The 12,221-nt window shown below is 17.5% G+C and overlaps 2 long non-coding RNA genes across 2 annotated transcripts; both read right to left on the bottom strand.

Moving 5' to 3' along the window:
* Positions 1-1,131: 1,131 nt before the first annotated feature.
* Positions 1,132-7,167, bottom strand: LOC135120613 (uncharacterized). The gene is made up of 4 exons (XR_010278665.1): positions 7,093-7,167; positions 6,524-6,684; positions 5,676-5,771; positions 1,132-1,241 (listed from the first exon to the last, which is right to left on the bottom strand). It is a non-coding gene; the product is annotated as an uncharacterized LOC135120613 (long non-coding RNA).
* A 94-nt stretch (positions 7,168-7,261) lies between these two features.
* Positions 7,262-9,051, bottom strand: LOC135120612 (uncharacterized). The gene is made up of 3 exons (XR_010278664.1): positions 8,962-9,051; positions 7,476-7,698; positions 7,262-7,366 (listed from the first exon to the last, which is right to left on the bottom strand). It is a non-coding gene; the product is annotated as an uncharacterized LOC135120612 (long non-coding RNA).
* Positions 9,052-12,221: the final 3,170 nt, after the last annotated feature.

Genomic DNA, 12,221 nt, shown 5'->3' on the forward strand with positions numbered 1-12,221 from the left:
CTAAAGGTAACCACTGGGAACCTCATCAAAAACACCTGTTCTGTTCTATTTAAGTGTATATTGCAGGTTAGCCTTACAAGTATCCCGATATTACCGAGCATCCGCACAATTCATAGAACAAAAAAGCCTTATAAGCAATAAGACCAAGATTAATCATCCTTTGCGAGGCATCGCTTTTAGTTAGTTTATATATACTTGTAGAATCTAAAACTCTCCTATGCGACTGTAAATCTGTTTACTAAACCAGTTTTCTTCTCTGATATAACATATTAGCTATTACCGCTACAGTTTACGCAGAAAGGTCTATAAATTAATTGTTAAAAAAAAAAGATTAATTCTTATAATTTAATAACAAATCACTGTATTTACGTTTCTTTATAGAAAACATAGAGACTGTAGTATGTCAAAATAGTTAATAATTAAAAGTTACTTTAATGATTTAAGACCGGCTTTAGCAGAGTCAACTTCGGAATCAACAGCTTAAAGCCTTAAATTTTTGGATTTATTTTTGAACAATACTTTTACCCCAAAAGATAACGCTTCACTTTTTTTTTAATTTTACTATTATTTTATAAATAACTAATTAATATAATTTAATTTTTAATATGAATCTTTAACTTCTCTCAGTCATGAAAACATTAGTAAGATGTAAAAATCAATAACCAGTTAATTTAAATCTAAATTTTACGACAATTAATAATTTTCTCAATTATAAAAATTTACTTACTTACCCATTTTTATTATTTCCTATATTCCACTACGTTATGTCGTGATTAAAGTTTAACTTTTATTAGTAGCTTATAAAATTGAACATTTAAGAATGCAAGACAAGTCATAAAAAGTTTTTAATTGCTTGATTTTTTTGTAAGTTCAAAACTTATATAACAAAAATATAAATAATAATATTTTTTATATATATTATTAATTAGTTTCAACTTAATTTAAAGATTTAAGGAAATAAAAACGCAAAACAAAGTAATAAAAAAAGCTAGCACTCATCTCTTTAATATTTATAATTGATCTCAAAAGTATATTATTAACAACTTTGTAAAAAAAAATTAATAATTTTTTTCTTCAACCAAATTCAGTGTTAAAATTTCCATCAGCATCCGAAAAATTATTTAAGATGTACGTGTTATAATATTTGTTGAGCAAAGTAATGCAATCTTTAGACTTTTCATTTATGGCTTGCGCTTCGTTTAATATTCTGCTTAGACTTTCTTCCTCGCTTTTCAGAGCGCCTTCAAATGAAATTTATAAATATTTATTTTAAAAAAATATTAAAAATTATTGTAACCATCCAAAAATAATTATAAACTTGTTCAAATTTTTATGTAAAAATTATAACAATTTTTTGATACAGTTTACTAAAAGCAACATAAAAATACTCACAAATTTTTGGTAAAAAAAAAGTTTTTAAAAATAATTTTAAAAAATTCATATTTTTAAAAAAGTATACGGCATATTAAATTGTAATGACTAATTAAAATGAATAAATTTAATTCTATAAAAAATTTTATATATAGAAATAATATAAATTTCCGAGAGAAATACTAAATTTACTAAATTAATATAAAATAAAGCAAAGGAAGAATATTTAAAAAAAAATTAATTATAGAAATTTCTAAATATTGAAGGTTGTCAAAATCTATTTCTTTGAATAAATTAAAAAAAAAACCATAATAAAAATTAAATTATTTTACTTAAAATTTATAATAATTATGTAATCTATAATTATTTTAAACTTAGGAACTTTATAAAACTAAAAAAGTAAATAAACAAAAAACGTAAAAAATCCAAGTTATTTTTATATTGTTAATAATGATATAAATAAATAAATAATATTTACCAATAGAGTAATTTAAAAAATTTATATAGAATTTTAAAAAAATAATTCAGTAATTAGTAATCCAAAAAAGTTTCCATAATTTAACAAAATTAAATTCTAAAAAGAAAATTTAAACTATTATAAAATAAACAAAACTTATAAGTGTAAAATTGTATTAATTAGTAATAATAAAATTTATATCAAAATTCTTAATAATTATAAAGTTTTAGTTGAATTTTAAAAAATTTTATTAGATTTCACTATATTCGACCTAATTCAAGTTGCTTAATAACATTCATTTATAGTTATAACAAAGTTAATAGCTAATTTTAATAATATAAGAAACAGAAAAAATAAATTTATGTATAACATATTATAAATGTTTTATAAATTATAAGTAAATTGTAATAAACATAAAAAATAGTTTATAGAAAATATTTCAATAAAAAAATTAATAATTTATAATTTTAAATATATGTATAAAAAAATATTTTAACTTATTTTTTATATAGAGCATTATTAGATTGCTTTTTTATTATTGGTTTTTCTAAGTTTTTTACATTTTTACTTAAATCCTTCTGAAATCAAAAAAAGATATGCTTTCAAGAAATATAATATTATATTAAACTTTTTATTAAAAAATATAATATTTATAAAAAATTTACAATATATATACTTTTAAGTAAAAGAATATTATTTTATATTCTTCAATTCAAAAAGTTTTTATCACAATTCGAGTCAAGATTTCAATAAAAATATTGCTTTTATGCAAAACTGAATAATACTTTTTTTTACTTTTTTCAAAAAATTATTATTATTAATAGTTTAGTGTAAAATAATGTTAATAATAAAATTTTATAAATTTTTATTATACACAAAGAAATATATATTTATAAAAACTTTTCATACTCTTTCTTTATCTAAAAACTTAAACAATAAAAAATATTCATTATTTTATAAAACCATACAAAAGTTGTTTTTTTATAAACTGAGATATATATTTCTTTACTTCTTTCAAACAAATTATTATCATTATTAATATAATGTACACTAAAAAATTAGAATACTATAAATAAAATTTTACTAAAAAATGTTATTCATTATTTTATTAAAGATTAAAAAGTTGTTTTCAATAAAAATTGAATTATATATTTCTTTAATGAATATTATTTTATTATTAAAAAATAATGTAAACTTAATAAATAATATTTAAATTTTATGTTTTTTTTACTAAAAAAAATTATTATTTTATTAAACAAAAAGTTTTTTCCATAAAAATTGAAAATTATTTTTACTACTTTTTTCCTATATATAATTATTATTATTATTATTAAAAAATGTATAATTATTTATATATTTTCTTTTATTCTTTTTTTAATAAAATTTCACTAAAAAAAATTATTCATTATTGTATTAAATAATAAAAAGTTTTGTTCCAATCATTACAAAACTTTTTTATTTTTTTTAAAAAAAAAATTAATGTTTTAAATAAAAAGTTTATATCAATTTCAAAGCTTTTCATTATTAATTATTATTATTAAAACTTTTGGAAAAATTCGAAACAATAAAAATATATATATATAACTTTCATGAAAAAATAATCGTTATCAAACTTTTTTATAAACTTTATTATACTTTAAAAAAAAATACACTTTTTATCTTAACTTCTTACATACTGCAAAATTTAGTTTATATATTAATAATATAAAATATCATTTATATAATATGAAAAACATATTTTCATATGTATAGTAAAAGTTTAAATGACAAGCAAATAAATAATAATAATTATTTACGTTAAAAAAATTTATCGCTAAAAACTTATAGTGTTTTGTAATAACTGCACTAATAAAGTTGTGGAATCATAAAAATTAAACTAAACTTTATTCAAAAAACGCTAAACGCGAACCGCTGAGCTTTTCATTAAAATATTGTATATTTAAAACAAAATCAAAACTTTTAAAAAAAATATAAATTTTTTATATAAAAATACAAAAAAAGAGCAAATTTAAAAAATAATTATAAATTATAATATTATTTTATAAACTACAATAGAATAATAAATTAATATTAAAAATAATAAAAAATTGAGAAGGAAATTTTTTTAAACGTTATAAATATTTTTTATGTAGATAAAAAAGTTTATATAATATATTTATGAAGTTTTGCATATTTTTACTTGTTAAAGTAATAACAATAATAATATTTATATTATTATAACATTTAAACATGCGAAGTATTAAAAATAAAATAATAAAATTTGAGATAAATTTGATAGGTGTAAAAAAAGTATAAAAAAGTTTATAAAAAAATTATAAAATCCTTAATCATATCAAATTTGTATAGTAAAAATACACAAATTTATTTATAAACAAATTCATATTTATAAATGAAAAATATTTACTTTTGACTAAAAAATTTTATATAAATCATTAAAAAGTTTTATCAAAAGTAAATGTATAAATAATAATAAAAATTCCCATCACTTGTAAAAGTTTGCATTTCTTAATAATTATTGATTATTATAACTTTTGAGTGTAAAAATTTCATCAAAACATGATAAAGCTTAATAATATAGTTCGTTACTTACAAAAGTCTGCATATCATAACAATAATAATTGATAAGTATAACTATTTAGCCCAAAAACTTAAGATAGATCTTCCATCACTTATAAAAGTTTGCATATCATATAATAATTATTGATAATTATAACTTTGAGTCCAAAAATTTTAAGTACATCTTAAAAATTTGTTATTAAGAATATTTATATAAATAATATATCCATTCACTTGTAAAAGTTTGCATAAAAATAATTTATTGTTTCATAAATTTTTTCTTTAAAAAGATTCATAATAATTAATGATTATTATAACTTTTAAGGCTAAAAGTTTCATAGAAACCATAAAAAAGTTTTCATCATGCGAATATTAATGAATAATAATTAAAACTCTTACGAAATTTTGGATAATAATAATTAATAGTTTTTTATGTTTTTTCTTTTTTTAGGGTCCATAATAATTATTTATTGATATATTATAACTTTTGGTCCTCATTAAAAAATTCCCATCAAGCGTATTAATATATAATAAAATCATTGCAAATAAAAAGTTAATAATAATAAATAAAAGTTGAGTATTGAGTTAATTTTTATAAAAAAGTAAAAATATATTAAAAGAAGTTTTAAATAATTTAATAATTTAATAAATAGTAGAATAAAACTTTATTTACTAATGAAAACAAAAAAAATCTTATATTTAAAATAATGTAAAAAGTTTTTAAAACCAAAAAAAGTAATACAATTATAAACAACTTTGTAAATTTTTTATGAAAAAAAAAAGTAATAAATTGATAATAATAAAAGAATACTGTTAAATAAATTATATTAAAAGTTATTTTAAGTAAAAAAATTAAAAAAAATAATGTTAAATAAGAAAATAAACAAAAATAATAGAAAGTTTTATTATATATATTTAATAAAGTTGATGATAAATATAATAAAACTAAAAAAAAAGAATAAAAAAATACAGCAAAATCAAATATAATTATAATATAAAATTTTTTAATCAAAAATTAATAAATATTAAAAATAATTATAAAAAGGTATATAATAATTTATAAAAAATAATAAAAATTCTATTGTGTTAAAGGTTTTTTTAAGTTTAGTAAATAATAATAATGATAATAACAATATTCCTCTACATAATGAGAAACCACAAAGAAAAAAAAAATTTATAAATTTTAAAATAAAAGGATATTAACAAGTAAATAAATAAGTAAAAATTTTTTTTTTGAAATTCTATAGAAAAAGAAAAAAAGAACATAAAGTAAAATAAAACTTGTTGCTACCAATTTCTTTCTGTAATTGGCCATTATGCTCATCAATTTCGTACTGCAAAGAAAGTATTTTCGATTCAGCAATTCCAGCGTAAAAAGTACTGATGCCTACGATAAAAATATTGGTACTAAAATGTGCTAATAAAAGTAATCTGATTCTAAATAAATAATAAACGGTACGTCAATATGATAATTTTGGAATATAATATATATATATATATATATATATATATATATATATATATATATATATATATATATTAAATAGATAGTTAATATAAAAAAAGTGCGATAAAAGTAGTATTCTTGTACAATTTACATATATAGGTAGAATATAACAATATTATGAGATAAGTGGGCTATTATAGTAGTCTGGTATTAAATAATAACTTTCAAAAAAACGCTTAATTGCAATCGGGTGTTTATTATTATAAAAATACAACATTATAGTAAAAAGCAGAAATATTAATAATTATTCTTACGATAGACAATAATTTTAATAAATAATGAAAACGTAATAATAAAAAATTACTATACTTACTATTTATAAAAGTTTATACTTATTAAATAAACAAAATAAAAAGAATATAGTTTAATAGAAAATTTATAAAAACAGAGAAAATATATAAAGCATATACCACAAACGAGTAAATAATTATGTGAATATATATAGATTTTTATATTAAAGTTATTTATATACTTAAAAATTTATAATAAAAGAAACGGTGAAAACGTATAAAAAATTATTACATATAAAAAAGCTTATATCAAAAATTATAACGGATTAAAACTGAGTTATTCATAAAGATATATATATAAAAAGAGTGAAAGTTTATAAAAAGAAATAGTATATGACTTACTCGAAGCAATAATATCTATTCTTGCAAGATACACGCGACCTGCATGGCGCGCGAACTGCGTCTTAAAAGATAATTCTTTTGACGAGTTTGTATATGTTAGAAACTCCCATAAATATAGTGAAGAAAACATCCCAACAAAAGATAAACCAAGTTTCCAAAACCTTAATAAAAGAAAGGTTCAATTTAAGGAAAAGTATTAATAAAAAAAAAGTAACGAAAAAAGTTATAGAGGCTTCTATTATCATGAAAAAAGTAATGCTCCCTATTTTTTTAATGTTTAGCGCATAAATATTTATTCGCCAAATAAGAAGTTAATAAAACTTTTTTTTCACCAAGCAAAATTAATCCCTCAAAGCGCCCCCTAAGTACACAAACCCGACAAAAGTGCATTTTAATACGATCGATTAAACTAATGAAAATGCAAATACAATCATACTTATAAAGTAGAAAACTATACATAAGCGTAAAACTTATAAGCGTGTACAGTTGTTAAGGATTGCCTTCTTTGTATTGTCATTATTATTTTCATTAGTAAAATTATTATAAAGTTTATTATATAGAGATAATACGTTGGTTTCGTGGTTAGCGTGGCTGCCATTGTCATAAAAGGAAGTAAAGAACTCGGAGAAAATAGTGAAAAGGCAACTTTTCCTAAAACTCCCTTTCCATAAGTATTCATAATTTGTTTATTATAGTTATTATGATTATTATGATCATTATGATTATTATTTTCATTATTATTATATATTGTTCTTCTTCTATCCGACTTTGAAAGTAATAAAAGGTTATCAACAAAATTCACAGTGGAAGTTCCAAGAAAACGTGGTGCTAATGAACGCCAACCTGAATAAGAATAGTTTATAAAAAAACTAAAATTAATGAAGAAGATTATTATAGTAAATATAAAATTTTGAAGTTAATAAAAATAAAAAAATAATAATAATAAGGAAACCCAATGAAAAAGAAAAGTCAATATGAGGCTTAAAATCGTCCAATAAATCTTGCGAAAACAAATTTGGGTGAATGGGGGATCGCAGAGTAGACGAATCAGAAGCGGAATAAATATCCTGCTGGATAAATGACAAATTGTCGGAGGTTGTCGGCATATGAAAGTTTAAAGGAGACGGTGAAAAGCCAATAGCGTTTGCATCGAGGATGCCATCTACTTGCCCAACCTATAAAATCATTAATGAGATAGCGCACGTAAAGTAGTGAATAAACCATCCATACATTATTGTATACTGTATAATAATGAACAATTATTGGTTTAAAAAGTTTTCAATTAAATTTTTTAAATAAGTATCAAACAAGTGCAAAAAATTTTGTGAATAAATATACAATAATACTTTAAAAAGATGAACAATTATTGGTTTAAAAGTTCAACTGAATTTTTTAGTGTAAGTAAATAACAATGCACAAGTAATAGTGAAATATTTAAGAATTAGTAACATAAGAATTATGAAAGTCAGTGATTAAAAAAAGTGAATTTTTAATGAATAGATAACAACGCATGAAAAATAGTGAAATATTTGACAACTAGTTATAATACGTAAAAATTTTAACAACCTTTGATAAAAATTTCAACTAAATCTTAATACAATAGTGAAATCTAAAAAACAAACCAATCAAGAAAAATATAATACAAAAATATACACAAAATTAACTAACAAAACCCCTAAAACATTACAAACATTTCTTTGTATCTCGTGTAAATTTACATTCTTTAAATTATAATAAAAAGTAAATAATAGCAGTTATTTATTTAAAAAAAATATTTATTTAATATTATAAACTTCAATAATACAATTAAAAAAAAACTTTAAAATCTTTAAGCATAATATTTTTGTATTTCATAAAAAAAGCTACAATGTAAAAATCGAAAATAAACTTTACAAAAAAAAATAACGGTACACCCATAAAAAACAAAGAAACTTGTATTATACAAATAAATTAATATTCTAAAAATAATACGTAAAAAAATAATAAAAAATAATAAATTTTAGTTAAAACAAAAAATAATATGAAAATAAAATATTTGTTTTATATAATAATTATGAATCTTCATAAAAATCTGATAAAAAGGAAAGTACAAGCGTTAAATGATACAAAAAAGAAATAATAAATATTTTAAACTTGAAAAAATAATGAAATCTCTAATATTATTGAAAAGTTTATAAAAAGTTCAACAAACTAATAAAAATTCAATAAATAAATTTTATTTAACATAATAAAAAGATTATAAAAGATAAAACGACGACACCACCAACCAATAAAAGTCGTAAATAGTATCCGATTCATTAAAAATATTATATACAAAAGTTAGAAAATATATAACAAATGAAGAAATTAGTAAAAAATTAGTGTAGCAAGTAACACTATAAAAGGAAACATGCACGCTTTTGGAGTAAAATAATTGGTTAAGCAGAATTATTTAGTACCATTTTATTTTGTAAGGAATAATAAAGTTCATTCATCGAAGTAAAGCAGCTGCGATTCAGTAACTCGCAAAGTTGCACGCTCAAATAATCCTAATAAATATAAAAATAAAAGTTTCTTATATAAACTTTATTATATAAAAATAATATTAGAAGTTTTTAAAAAAATAAACTTTTATAATAATAGTAATCATTAATAAAAGTTTCTTATAAAAATTTTCATTAAAAAATAAAAATAATAAGTATAACGCTGATTTTTTATAGTTATGTAAAGTAAAGTTTTCTTTTATTAAATATAATAAAAATAATAATAATAATAAAAATAAACAATAATATAAATACTTTATTATGTAAAATAATAATATCAAAATTTTAAAAAACAAGTCACAGATCAATGAAAAATATAGAAACTCAACTTTTTTCCTTTATGGTAGACTAAAATCCTTATAATAATTACGAAGTATATACTATTAATAGTATAGTTTTTTTATATTTATTAAATAAAAGTTTTCGTTAAGTATCTATAATGGTTGAAAAAAGTATATAAAAAAGTTAAACAACAAAACTTTATACTTTTTTTATTTATTATAAAAAACTATATAACTTTTGATTTCGATAAATCGTAAACTTTAAAAAGGCAAGAAACAGTAAACTTTTACCAAAAATAATTTTTAGACAAAAGTAAAGCTTTATTGAAAACGTTATAATAAAAAACCCTTAGGATAAAAAATTATTGGCAAACTTTTATAGTAACATAATAACTTTTTACAAAAAAAATAACGAAACTTCATTTATTTAAAATCTTTTGCAATAATATTAATGAAACTTATTCTTTTAAAAATTAATGTGAAGCTTTTATATAAAACTAAAGTTAAAAAGTTTTTAAGTAAAATAATAATAAACATTTATAAGAACTTTTATATGAGCAATTAATTTTTTTATTCCGTAAATCAATAATAATAATTATTTATTCATAAAAAAAATTATGAACTTCTAATGATTTAATAAATTTTATACAAAAATAAAACTTTTAAAAACTACTTTTATTAAAAAAAATTTTTTATAAAAAGTAAACTCAGTAATATTTAATATTACAAATAAACTATAAACTATTCTTCTCCTTTACTTTTATAAAAATCAGAATAAAAAATAGATATAAACAAAAAAAAAGAAACCAAAAAAGATAATAAACTTTACTACACTAAACTTTTTTTTAGAATATAAAAGAACCGTTTATAGTTAAACGTATATATAATAAACTTTTCCTTTTCATTTATTCTAATAAAAAAAAAGAATAAAAAAAATATATATAAACAGAAACAAAATAAAAGAATAATACTAAACCTTATTTAAATAATGAAGTTTTAATAAATATTGTAAAACTTTTTAAAATGTAATATAATTATAAACTTCTTAAACTCTTTATTAATCATTTAATATTAAAAAAAGGATACAGAATATGAAAAAAAAACAAAAACAAAATAAACTAAAAATATAATAAACTTTATTAAACTAAATTTTTTTTAAAATAATAATAGTATACAAAATACTTCGAATTTATAAAAAAATAACTTAAAAAAATATTTCAAAAACCAAAATAATAATAAAAAATAAAACAGTAACTTTTATTTACTTTTAGTCGATTACTAAAAATAAGCAAACTTTCGTCATCCGCGTGGAAAGCAGCATAATCAAAACGCTGAACAATCCCGCAAAGTTCATTAGAAATAATGATTTCGAGTTCAGACTTAAACTTCTCTCTTAAAAAAATTGAATATTTTTTTATTAAAAAGGAAAGGTAAGAAAAATTACAATAATAAAAGTAATACTAAAATATTTTCAAAAAAATATAATAAATGTTAATACTAAATATAAAAATATATAATAAAATATATTATATAATAAAAGTAATAATACAAGCCTATAATAAACTTTTTCTCTTTAAAAAAAAAATTAATAAAAAATAAATATAAATTCCTTCTAAAAAAATAGAGAATAATTTGAAAATATAGTAAAAATATATTGAAGTGTATATAAAAATATATAAGCTCAGACTTAAACTTTTTTCTGTTAAAATGTAATAATAAATATAACGAATATAAAAAGTAACGTAAAAGCAAATAAAGAAATACAGGAGTGCAAACTTAAAATTTCTTATAAAGTTAATAATTATTATATAATAAAAAAAGAAATTAATGAATATATATAAAGTATAAAGGAAAAAAACTATATTATCTTAAAAAACTAATAGTAATTATGATATTATAAAAAAAGAAAGTAATAAATATATAAAAGTATAAATAAAAAACTAATATTATATTCTATAATAATAAATAATAATACATGTAAGTATAATAAAAAAAATAAACCCTAAATTTTCTTAAAAACTAATAATAATTCTTATATAAGATGAAAATAATAATAAATATATATTATAGTATATAATAAAATAACTTAAATTCTTTTAAAAAATTTAATAATAATATAATAAATAGATTTATAGTATATATAAATATGAATAAGAAAACTTGAATTCTCATAAAGAACTAATAATAATTATATAATAAATAAAAATGTTAATAGATATATATTGATATATATAGAAAATTTTGAAATCTCTAAAAAAAAAAAATAATTTATATAATTAAAAAAGAAAATAATAAATAAATGTTAAAATATAAAAAAAAAACAACTTAAATTTTCATATAAAAACATAAAAAAGTATAAATAAAATTTTTATCTAAAGAATAAAGAAAATAATAAATATATATTAAATTATAAATAAATAAAAATTAAAATTCTCTCTTTATTAGAAAATAATAATAAATAAATAAATATTAATATATAAAATTACAGAAAACTTTTTTAATTAATAAAATAATAATAAACGCTATAATATAAAAAATATAGTGAAAATTATATTAAAGATTATACTAAAAATTCATAGAATAACTTCAGGTTCAAAAACTTAAACTTTATATAAATGAATAACTTTTACATATTAAAATATAATATAATTATTAAAAAAAATAGAAATATATTAAAGCATATATAAAAAAATATATAAAATAAAAAGTGAAAAAGTATAATTTAATAAAATATACATAAAAAATATTATTTAAAGATAATTAAAAATCTAATAGTAATACACTTATAAATAACAATCATGAAAGTATAAATAAATAATATTATTAAATAAAAAAAATGTATGAAGTATGAAATGTAAAAAACAATAAGTTTTAAGAATATATATTTACAAGATT

This window comes from Zophobas morio, unplaced genomic scaffold (assembly GCF_036711695.1).
Source record: "Zophobas morio isolate AGI-343-1 ecotype UQ-CSIRO unplaced genomic scaffold, CSIRO_AGI_Zmor_V1 ptg000402l, whole genome shotgun sequence".
Lineage (NCBI taxonomy): Eukaryota > Metazoa > Arthropoda > Insecta > Coleoptera > Tenebrionidae > Zophobas > Zophobas morio.